Source organism: Pleurodeles waltl, chromosome 1_2 (genome assembly GCF_031143425.1).
Source record: "Pleurodeles waltl isolate 20211129_DDA chromosome 1_2, aPleWal1.hap1.20221129, whole genome shotgun sequence".
Lineage (NCBI taxonomy): Eukaryota > Metazoa > Chordata > Amphibia > Caudata > Salamandridae > Pleurodeles > Pleurodeles waltl.
Window position 1 is genome coordinate 972,701,362 of NC_090437.1, and position 12,978 is coordinate 972,714,339.

Here is a 12,978-nt window from a genome sequence, read left to right on the forward strand (position 1 = left end):
GCAGTAGTCACAGGCAGTGCCTTAAAGGGAGGCAACGCCACTCCTCTCACGGGGGCCGCCTCAGGCAAGTAACCCTCAGCAGGACATGACCTCCGTTGAAGCTTCCTGCCCATCTGGCCTGGGCTTTGAAGACAAAAGAAAGATACATACGGCTCCTGCGTCCCTCCGGGACTTCACTGCCCATTGCAGTTCACCCGGCGGGCAGGGACACTTCACCCAGTTCTGGGGAGTGGCCGCTCTCCGTTGCCCAGGCGCCGCTCCTCCCATAGAGGGAATACAACCCTCCTCCTCTTTTGCGGCCGGGGCCACCCACAAAGGCAGTGATTCTGCTACTGTGTGGCAACGGAGCCCAGCTTGGGTTCCTGGGCTGGCTCAGGAAGCGGAAAGCACATGTGGTGGGAGGTTGGGGTTCTCACTCTTCTGCCCATGAGCCAGCACCCGGCCGGTGTGCAAGCTCCTTCCTTCAAGGTGCCACCGCCCCAGGGCTCAGAAGAGTCAGCTTCGTCCACGCTGATGGGTTTGTCGGGCCCGTGGTGGTGAATGGGCAAAAGTTGGTGCCTGCTTGTTCCCGGGGGGCACTACAGGAAGCATGCTTGTCCACACTATAACAAAAGGCTCCTCTCAACCTCTCCTGCATCGGAGAGGGGACCTCACAACATCGATGTCCACAAGGTGTTCCCTGCACCCAACAGACAGTCTGGGAAGCGCTCTTCACACGCCGGTGGAGACCAGAAATAAAGCACTCTTTATGAGCTTGCCAAGAGCAAGGAGTGCTCATAAAAAGAAAACAGTACCAGAGAAGCAGAAATGCGGAGGGGGCAGAGGGGCACATCACCCAGCCCCTGGAGACAGCTGTGGGGGCACAAAGCTGCAGGGTGCAGGCAAGCGGGCCAGCACAAGGGTCCAGAAGAAAGCAGTGGCAGACCCTCTAGTGACCTAGCAGGTCACGGGTCAGCACAACGGCAGAGCAGTCCCAAGGCGGGTCCTAGCGAGTCCTTTCAGCATCCAGTGTCCAGTCCATACAGTGTCCATCAGTGTCTGTGTCTCTGTCTTGTGTGTTCTCAGTTCTCCCTGTATGTGGGGAACAACTCCCATACTTATACTCAGTGTGCCCAGCTTTTAGAAATGGGGAGAAGATTCCAACCAGCTCTAACCAGTTCCAGGAGTGCCCCTTCTTCTCCTCCACACTGGCTCCAGATGTCAGTAGGGGGTAAACAAGCCTTTTGTGTCAGGGCACGACACATCCTATACAAATGTAAGTGTGCCCCACCTCTACCTCTCTCAGCCTAGGGAGCCCACTCAGTATGCAGATGTATTCCTATTACACCTCCACCCTCCCTGTGTGATGGCTGTCTGGAAAGTATGCACAAAGCCCAGCTGTCACTCTACCCCAGACATGGATTGGAGTTAAGCTGCAAAAGCGCCAGAGTTAAAAGCACAGAGAAGTCTTCACTTTCTAAAAGTGGCATTTCTACAATTGTAATAAAAAACCACCTACACCAGTAAGCAGCATTTCTTACAACCATTCCAACCATACCAGACATGCCCACGCAAACCCTCATAGATCAGAAAATACCGCTTAGCCATATGAAAGGACGTTCCCAGTGCACTACTATGAGACAGGCAGCACTCACAGCAGTGAGAAACCCAATAGACTGTTTGTCACTACTAGGACGGGCCACACAACAGGGTACATGTCCTACCTGTCACCCACAGAGCACCCTGCCCATAGGGCTGCCTAGGGCCTAACTTAGGAGTGGCCTATATGTGGTAAAAGGGGAGTTCCAGGCCTGGCAAGTAAATTTAGATGCCAATATGGCAGTAAACTGCGCATGCAGGCCCTGCGATGGCAGGCCTGAGACAGGTTTGAAAGGCTACTTCTGTGGGTAGCGCATGCTGCGCTGCAGGCCAGCTAGTAACATTAAATTTACAGGCCCTGGGTTTAAGAACTACCACTGTACAAGGGACTTATATGTAAATTAAATAAGCCAATCAGGGGTATGCTAATCATACCAAGTGTAGGAGGGAGAGCTCCTGCACTTTAGCACCAATCAGCAGTGATAAAGTGCCCAGACACTAGAGCCAACAAAAAGAGGTCAGAAAAATAGGAGGAGATTACGCTTTTGCTTATTTGGTGTAAATCCATTCAGTAGTTTTTGAGAAAAACTTAAGGAAATCCAAATTTGTATATCTCTGGCTGTGAAGCCTTCATGAAAAATGACAAGCGTGTGCAGGGAAATGCACAGCTCTGATTGGCTGCAAACACTTCAACCAGGAAGTGTTGGCATCCATCTTGGGACTCGGCTTCAGCTGAGTCTGTCAAAAAAAAGTGTAAAAAAAAGAAAGGGGGCCAAGATAGAAACACTCTGACCCCTTTGCTCTGATGTCCAAAAAGCATTTTTTTTAAAACAATTTTGCTGCAAATGTGTAAAATTTGTGAATTTACATACACAATCTTTTTAAAAAACAAACACGGGCTCCTGTGCTTGTTTTTTTTTAACTCGCAGCTGGGTCAGGTTCTGAGGGCATGTGATAAATAAGCGGTGGGTGCATGAGGGCCATTATTGGATGGAAGAGAGAGAAAGTGACAGGACCGTGGGGGGAGCCTCAAGGTTCCTGGGGTCCTAGTCAGCTCCCAGGGAGCTGCTGCAAATAGCAGATCCCTACTTGCGTGAGCAATGTTTACATCTCTTTCCCTGCCCACATGTTAGCGGGCAGGAAAAAAGATGAAAACTCCGCTTTCAGAAAGCAGGAGCTTTTTGACAGCCCCCTGCTGAAATTGGAGTGTTTACTTTTGCTTGACAGGAGCGAGGCATTACCTGTGGCTCACCACTTTGAAGAGTACCATTTTCACTTTCACAGGAAGGACAGGAAGGGGATTGGAGGGAGACACCCCTGTAAGATTGGTTCATTGGTTTAGTCAACCCCTTTCCCCTACCCTTTTCTTCTTGAAGGACGCTTTTTTTCTTCTTGAACGACAATTTTGAAAAGAGCTATGATTTTGTTTTGTATTTGCATAATATGATGCTATTATTTGATATGTAATTGTTATTTTGTTATTTTGGGAAGGATGTGACTGTATAATTTGAGGCATTTACTAGCCAGTGACCTTTGGGAGTGGGAGCCTCCATACCAAGTAGGTACGATTCAGGCATCATGTTCTTTAACTTCTGTGTTCTTCACTATGCCGACTTGGGCTAGATATCAGTTAGTCTGTAGTCTTTTTCCACTTAGCTCTTACAATACCATTATGATGTTCAGAACACAATGCCCCATGATGACTAACATATGCTACTCATATTTTCATGGGGAATGGACTTTTCTTACATAGATTTTGAGGAGGGTCTAACAGTCCCAGATGGCCTTTGCTCCCTTCCCTTCATTTAATACTTTTACACCATTAGGACAGGCGTAAATATTAAGATGTCAGACAGTAGGGGCCGCATTACGACCTTGGTGGAGGAGATTACTCCATCCAAAACGTGACGGATATCCCGCCTGCCGTATTACAAGTTCCATTAGATCCTATGGAACTTGTAAAACGACAGATGGGATCTCCGTCACTTTTGGGACGGAGCAATCCCCTCCGTCAAGGTCGTAATAAGGCCCTCAGTCTTTTTTTGTTTTAGTTAGATTTACTGTCATTTAAACTGTCATATTTTACTTTTGACTAATTTTGACTTCTGACAGACCAATGTGTATTTACCGCTTTTATTTTGGTTGACACTAGTATTTTGAGAAGGTCATTCTAATAAGGCACTGGTTTCCTCTTCTTTTCTTTGCTGTGTTTCAAGTTCTTCATTTTTAATGTATCACACGTCAGTGTCATGTATGTAGCACTTTCACTTTTTGTGGCTGGTATTGCATTTGTGAACAAGGTCTTATGGTTGAACTGTTCCTCATTTTAACCCAAAAATAGATATGAAGCTTTTCCCCATATTCTGCAGCAGAAGGGGTTTCTCAAATTTACTAAGATCACTGCTATTAACACCATGATTTTTCAGGTGTCTTGTGATTTTAGAGAATGGATGCCTGCGGACAGAATCCCTCTCTGAAAAATGTTTTAGCTCCAGACTCCAGTACAGTGCAGTTCATTATCTGCCACTTTCATGAGCAGATCAATATCTTGGCCACAGTCCATTATCTTGTGGCATGGTCAAGGTTGTGAGTTTACAAACAGTTGCCATTATTACATTTAACAAATTGCCCCTTCTTCATATCCATTAATGCTAGGCGAGTCATGGACGTTTGTCAGTCTAAGAACTGGGTCATAGTTCTAAAACGTTTGATTAGGCAACAATCATTGTAATGACCCGCAAGGCTTCACCACTTAACAGATGAGGGCATTGTTAAGCAGTTATGCATTGTTAAGCAGTTATGCATAGTACCAAGGAGTGATGACTTCTGCTAAAAGTGTTTCTCCAATATTTTTCTACTACAAACCTACTCTAATGCAGTTTCTGCATTGCTATACGTTTTTTTGCAATTTTACTCAGCTGTAGAGAAAAATCTTTGCAATTTGGCACAGTGCCTGGTATTTGTAGATGAACTGTTCTTCTAGGAATACCGTCAACCCGCAGTTTATACTCATGCCTCTGAGGTGGGCGATCAGTCCCCTGAGTCATGTTACCGCCTCTTCCAGCTGCATTACTGTTATTAAAATTCACTACAGGCCTTTCAGAAGGCACCACTTCTGTCAGCTTCTCCAGTATCCAACTTTTTATTGTAAAAAGCTAACAACAAGTTCTTTGTGGCTGTGGCAAGACTGCATTACTTAAAACCAAGACATAAATATGAAATATTGTGTTTATGTCTGTGACCGTTTATTTGGCTTGGTTCCCTTTTTGTGGGTTGAGGTCTACCTGCCATGAATTAGTTATGGTTGCAAAATTTTAATTAAATGTTGCTTTTATTGGCTGGTTGTTGTTCGCTTGAGGACTGACTTTTGTTGATCTTGGGTGAGCTGTGTTTTTGGTTGTACTGCTTGTGACATTGATTGTTTAGTGGGTTTTTCTTTTTCTATTACAGGAATGTTGACTACCCTTTTAGAAATATTGAAAACGAGGGGAGGGGGCGTATTTTCTCCATTGACTAACGTTGAAACAGATGCAGGATGTGGCAGGAGATAGCTAAAGTAAAGTCATTTTTGCCTTTAAGTATTGCCTTAATCGGGTCTGTTGGCACATATGCATCTGTTTTATATTACTGTAATGGAGAAACTGGCTGTCCCCAGAACCCGCACTGGCCACAGAAAAGGCTGTTCACTGGCATCTGGCATGGAGGGGACTACTCCACAGCCTACATTCTATCTATCTATCTATCTATCTATCTATCTATCTATCTATCTATCTATCTATAGAGATTACTTACAATACTTGTAATGGTATCTATCTATCTATCTATCTATCTATCTATCTATCTATCTATCTATCTATCTATCTATAGATGCCATTACAAGTGTTGTCAGTAATCTTACAGGTAAGATCACATATCTTATTACCCATTACCTTCTTGTATTGATATTTATTGATTTGAGTATATATTGTTAATTGATTACTTTGTGCTTTTAGATATTGTAACTTACTCACATAAAAATTATAAATATTGTGATTTCATAAGCATTGCATTTGAAGTATAAGCCATGGTCTGTGTGGCTTTTCTGAAAGTTTTTGCTGTACCCAAACCGCCGCGAGCACTCTATTCAGCATGGCAGCCGTACAGGGCCCAAGAAAAGCTCTCTGATTGTTTTTTGTTGGTGGTTCACAAAGAAAGGGTTTAGAGGACAGTTTTTTTGTGCTTTAATTTTTGCTTTTCAGAGTTCTTTTGACAAACGGTCCCTTTCAGTCTTTTTTTGTTTAATGGATGGACCTTGTTAGGAATGTTCTTCCATGTTCTCGTCCTAAATTATTGTGTTCTGTTCTCCACACTAAGGGGGTCATTCTGACCTCGGCGGTAAAAGGCGCTTACCGCCGGTCAGAAGGCTGCCACAACACCGCCGCGGTCGCGGTAATCCGCCACGGTCATTCTGACCCTCAATAGGCAAACCGCCAAAAACCCGACATCAACAAAAGTCCGCCACACCAACGGCCAGCGTTAAACTGGCGAAGACCAAACCTCCACCGTCACGCCAACAGAAAAACGCCCATGCCATTACGACCCACGAATCCACGCGGCGGTCTTTCAACCGCGGTATTCCATTGGTGGTACACACCGCCTGGGCTCAAAATACACATACAGCTCAAAAACGCAGTGGCGTAGCGTGGGGGGTGCAGGGGGGGCTGGCCGCACCGGGCGCAACATCTGGGGGGGGCGCGCTCGCACTCGCGAGTGCTAAAATCCACGGGTTAGGGGGCGCAAATTACTTGCCTTGCCCCGGGTGCTGACAACCCACGCTACGCCACTGCCAAAACACAGCCATATTGGACAATTTGAAATACACACACCTGAGACACATACACACAACACTCCCACAAACCCAATTAACTATAAAACACACACCCACATCACCCACAAACCCCTACGACCACAAATCAGAGAAGAAGCCCAGAGAGAGACAGCACAGAATAGAGAACACCATCACACAGAGGCACACTACACCATCACCCACACAACAACCACGCACAAAACACCACACACCACTACACTCACCACACTCATCACCGCAAACACCACCCCACACCTCATCCACGCCACCCCATGGCACCCCAAAGACACCCCAGGTTCTCAGACGCAGAACTCAGGGTCATGGTGGAGGAAATAGTTCGGGTAGAGCCCCAGCTCTTCGGGACACAGGTGCAGCACACCACCATTGCCAGGAAGATGGAGCTATGGAGCAGAATAGTGGACAGGGTCAACGCTGTGGGACAGCATCCACGAAATCGGGACGACATCAGGAAGCGGTGGAACGACTTACGGGGGAAGGTGTGTTCCATGGTATCTAGGCACAACATCGCGGTGCAGCGGACTGGCGGCAGACCCCCACCTCAACCCCCAGAATTTACAACATGAGAGGAACAGGTCTTGAACATCCTGCATCCTGAGGGCCTCGCAGGAGTATCTGGAGGAATGGTCTCTGGTAAGTCTCATCTTCACTACTTCATCCCCCCCACCCCACCAGCATGCCAACTCATACACCCACCCTCCCCCCACCACCATCACACATCCTCATTGCTAATGTCTCACCATCACAACCCACCCATCCCAACACCAAACCCTGCATGCCACCACAAACCATCGACAGCCATCACCTAAGCATGCCCACTGCACATACCCATCTCCCCCACAAACCGCCGTCACAACAGCCCCCACAAAGGAATGCCAGCACTGGGGTACACGGGCACCCACCCATTGCACGCTATGGCACACACAGAAGCAATAACCATACTCTTATACCCCTGCAGGACCCGAACGCCACCACACCGCCCAGGAGGGTCCAGAAATGTCCATCCCACCTCCAGAAGTGGCCCCCAGTGATGACAGCAGCTCTGTCTCCCTGGACCCAGATGACCAGCCCGGCCCATCGGGGACCTTGGGACAGTCGGTTCCCCTCAGACAGCCACAGGCTACAGCAGACCTACCCCCCTCTGGGAACACCAGCACAGCACCCACCCAGCGGGCCCATGCCTCTGGCTCCAGGACACGTCAATCAGCGGTGTGTCCACCACTACAGGGCACCCAGGTTAACCCACCACCCCAACAACAACAGGGACCTGGGGGCAGTGGTAGTGGGCACATGGTCCAGGGGACAGAGGCCCAGGGAAACAGGGGAACTGGGAGGGCTGCTGTGCGACAGGGGGGGGGACAGGCCCAGGGAACCCACTCTCCACGAGGCCCTCTCCTCCATCATGGGAGCATACCACCACTCCCAGGAGACGATGGCGACGGTCCTGGCCAGGTTCCAGGAGATCTAGGTACTGCAGGAGGAACAGTTTATGGGGTTCAGGGAAGAACTGAGAAACATTAGTTCTGCAATGGGCACCATCGTTGTGGCTCTCAACCAGATTGTCACCACATTGCGGGACCATGTGGCACCACAAAGGGCCCCTGTCACTAGCATGGACCAGGAACAGGCTACCACCTCCGCCGGCGCTAGTGGACAGGAGGTCCCGACACAGCAACAACCGGCCACCAGAACCCCACCTCCTGCAGAAGAAGAACCACCCCGCAAGCGGGGCCTGAGATCTAGGAAGAAGACAGAGTAGGATGCCAAGACCCCCGCCAGGAAAGGATACCCCCTGATGTCATCCCACTGTCCCACATTGTCACCCTGTCCAACCTTAAACTGCCCCTGCTCCACCTTCCACAGGCATATGGACAATGCACCTGTGAGACTGAGAATCTGGACTCTGCCATGGACATTCCTCCACCATCACCCATCACCGATTTCCAACCATGTCCCAAAATTGAGCACTTTAATAAACACACTTATTGCACACAAATAATCTGGAGTCTGCCTGTTTTTTTGAAAATATGTATTAGACATAAACGTGCCAAAATGACCAGTTACATTGTGATGACAACATACCACTGTCACACAGCTGTAGTCCATGCGCAAACAATGCAGAGGTCACGCAGTGGGGCCCACATCTCTGAAATTGGAAGAGAAAGTCACAACTCTGTTAGCATACACTGGGTGAAAAGGACAGACAGTAGAGAGGCAGGAGACTGTAAGTAAATGTAAAATGCTGGTGTTGATTCTTACCTGTGTGTTATTGAAAATACTGCTGTATCACTGAGTCCCTGTTGTCTGTGTCGTCCTCTTCGTCTTCCTCCTCTTCACTCTCCGCAGGCTCCACAGCTGCTACAACACCACCATCTGGACCATCCTCCTGCAGAAAAGGCACCTGGCGTCGCAATGCCAGGTTGTGAAGCATACAGCAGGCCACGATGATCTGGCACACCTTCTTTTGTGAGTACATTAGGGATCCACCTGTCATATGCAGGCACCTAAACCTGGCCTTCAGGAGGCCGAAGGTTCTTTCTATAATCCTCCTAGTTCGCCCATGGGCCTCATTGTAGCGTTCCTCTGCCCTTGTCCTGGGATTCCTCACTGGGGTCCGTAACCACAACAGGTTGGGGTAACGTGAGTCACCAATTAGCCACACACGGTGTCTCTGTAGTTGTTCCATCACATAAGGGATGCTGCTATTTCGCATGATGTACGCGTCATGCACTGACCCAGGGAACTTGGCATTTACATGGGAGATGTACTGGTCAGCCAAACAGACCACCTGGACATTCATGGATGATAACTTTTTCTGTTCCTGTACACCTGTTCACTTTCACTGGGGGGTACCAAAGCCACATGTGTCCCATCAATGGCACCAATGATGTTGGGAATATGTCCAAGGGCATAGAAATCACCCTTCACTGTAGGCAAATCCCCCACCTCAGGGAATACGATGTATCTCCGCATGTGTTTGAGCAGGGCAGACAACACTCTGGACAACACCTTGGAAAACATAGGCTGAGACATCCCTGATGAAATGGCCACTGTTGTTTGAAATGACCCACTTGCTAAGAAATGGAGTACTGACAGCACCTGCACTAGAGGGGGGATCCCTGTGGGTTGGCGGATGGGTGACATCAGGTCTGCCTCCAGCTGGGCACACAGTTCATGTATAGTGGCTCGGTCAAGCCTGTATGTCAGAATGACATGTCGTTCCTCCATTGTCGACAGGTCCACCAGCGGTCTGTACACGGGAACATTCCTCCATCTCCTCGCAAGTCCCAGCGGACGGTGCCTAGGAAGGACAACAGCGAGCACAGAGTCAATCAACCCACAGGTAAGTTCCCACAGCTTGCACAGTACACGATTCTCTATGCATTGAATGGCTTGTATGAGTGTCGATGCAAGGCCTAGGCATGTGTGACGCAGTAGAAATTAAGCCATGTGGGCCCTTGAAATGGCAGCTGCCTGACCTGTGAAGTGCGACAATGGGATGTGAGGTCAATGCGCTGGCATGGCATACCGTGGCGGTAGGCGGTCGAAGACCGCGGCGCAAAGCCGCATTGGTTAACATTGAACCCTATGCGTTTCAGGAGCCAATGACGAAGTGCGCCGGCGGTCGCGGGACGCACCGCCGCGGTACGCACCGCCACGGACGTGACCGCCATTTTCTATCTGCTTAATCACTCGAGACCTGATCATCCACAGGAGAGGACCTATACTGCAAGTGCTGCTGTGACCTCGGTCTGGAAGATACAATGGCTGCTGCGACTGGGGAAAGGGCCCCTGCCTTCACTTCTGAAGAATTGGAGAAACTCGTGGATGGGGTCCTCCCCCAGTATGCGCTACTCTACGGTCCTCCAGACCAACAGGTAAGTACACTAGGAGCATGCTTTGGGGGCAATGCCTGTGTTGAGTCGGGTGGATGAAAGATGGTGGGGAGGGGAGCGATTGAGGCATGCATCAAACGACGGATGAGAGCATGTGCCACATGGCAAGGGTGGGGATGGGGGGCCACTCACATCGAGCATGCAGAAAATTATAATAATGTTATTTCTCCCCCTGTACATGTCACATAGGTCAGCGCCCATCAGAAAATCGACATTTGGCGTGCCATCGCCAAGGACGTCCGGACCCTGGGGGTCCACAACAGACGGGGCACTGCCGCAAGAGGTGAGAGGACATCCGCCGCGGAAGCAGGAAGACCGCGGAGGCTCTGCTGGGGATGGCCTCCCAACGTAGGAGGGGTGCCACTCGTCAATTGACCCCCCTGATGTCTTCGATCCTGGCGGTGGCCTACCCAGATTTGGATGGGCGCGTGAGGATATCACAGCAGACACAAGGGGGTGAGTACCAGCACATTCTGCTATCTTAGCGCGCAGTGGAGGTGTCTGGGTGGGGGAGGAGGGCTGTGGGTATCCCTAGGCCAGGGCGATATCTGTAGGCTAGGCCCCTCCGTAAGGCATGGCCCTGTGCCCCCGCCCCCCACCTCTGTAGGGTGCCAAGTACAGCTATCCATGGCCCTATGTCACCTATGTGTGCAGTTGTCGTCCATAGGCTTGTAGGCCAAGTCCCAATGATTGAGTAGTGTACCCCAAGTGCGCGGCGTAGTGCAGGGGGCTTCTGTGTCTGTCCTCTCCGCCAACTGTGTTGCCAATGGATGCACTCAACATGTCTTTATTTCCCCCCCCCCTTTTTTGCTGCTCTTCCTGTTCATGTGTGCATTAGCATCATCAGGCGGAGGAGAAGTGGTATTGGAGCACGAGGGAGCTGCATCTCACATGGCCCTGGAGGGCCATGCAACCGACTCGGAGTTCACCAGTGAGACGGAGGGCGAGGGGAGCTCCACAACGGGTACACGTGGAGACATCAGCGACACAGACACGTCCTCGGAAGGAATCTCCCTTGTGGTGGCGGCAACATCCGTGCCCACCGCAACAACAGGTACAGCCGCCACCCAGCGCACCAGCTCTGCCCTCCCAGCAGCCCCTCTGCGATCGCCCCCTGCCCGCTCGCACACGAAGGCGGTCATCTCCTTCGCCCCAGGCACCTCAGGCCCTGCCCCAGTTTCCCCTGCTGCCCTCAGTGAGGAGGTCATTGACCTCCTCAGGACGCTCATTGTTGGGCAGTCTACCCTTTTGAATGCCATCCAGGGGGTAGAAAGGGAGCTGCACCGGAGCAATGCATACCTGGAGGGCATTCATTCGGGTCAGGCTGCCCATCAGCGATCGTTCAACGCTCTGGCCTCAGCACTGATGGCAGCCATTGTCCCTGTCTCCTGCCTCCCTCCTCCAACTTCCTCCACCCAGTCCCACTCCCCTGTTCCTCTGCCTATCCCAGACACACCTACAGACCAGCCTGCACATACCTCAACACCCAAGGGCAGCTCATCCAGACATAAGCACCACACATTAAACAAGCATTCACACAAGCAACAGCCACATGCAGACATACCAACAGCCACTGCCTCCTCTGTGTCCCCCTCCTCCTCGTCTCCCTCCTCCCTCCCTGTGACGTCTCCACTCACACTTGCATGCACAACATCATCAGCCACTACGTCCATCACCAGCACACCCACCAGAACACTCAGCACACGTGCAGTCACCACCCCCACTGCCATTTACACGTCCCCTGTGTCCTCTCCCAGTGTGTCTGTCACCCCCTCTTCCAAATCACACAAACGCAGGCAGCCACCCACCCAACAGCCATCCACCTCACGACAGCCTCCGTCACAAGCACCTGCACCCAAAGACACCACACTTGACTCTCCTACAACCACATCCTCTTCCTCCACTCCCATACCCACTGCACCTACCCTTCCCACCGCTCCTAAAAAGTTTTTCCTGTCCAAAATTAACCTCTTTCCATCACCTGACCCACCCCCTCCATCTCGTAAGAGTCCAATCAGCACCTCAGCCACCACAACCCCTAGACCTACAAGGTCCATAGTACAGGGATATTGGAGTCCACCACCTTCAAGGGCAGCAACATCGGCCAGCAGTAAAGGGACAGCCAGCCCACCCCCTGGGAAGAAAACCAAGAAAGGCAAGGCCCAGCGCGAGAGGCCAGAGACGGCAGCCTCCAAAGGCACTACCCTGGCACCGTCTGGAAGTGGGGTGCCACCTGCCACATCTACAAAGGGAGGCAAGGGCCACAGAGAATCACGGAAGGATGGCAAGGGCAGCACGGCTGACAAGTCCGGCAGCAGGCGAGCTGCCCAGGAGGGCCCCACCAGCCCCATTCCGGGTGTGAAGGAGGACACCCACGGGCCCGGGACTCCAGCACAGGAGGGCCCCGGAAGCGAGAAGTCGGATGGCTAGTGAACTCCATATATTGGCCGGATATGGTGCCCTGGAGACACATGCCAAGAACCGCTGAACAGGGCCCTTCAAGACAAGCATCGCTGAACAGGGCACCGCCGTCTCAAGAACCGCTGAACAGGGCCCTTCAGGACAAGCACCGCTGAACAGGCCACCGCCGTCTCAAGAACCGCTGAACAGGGCCCTTCAAGACAAGCACCGCTGAACAGG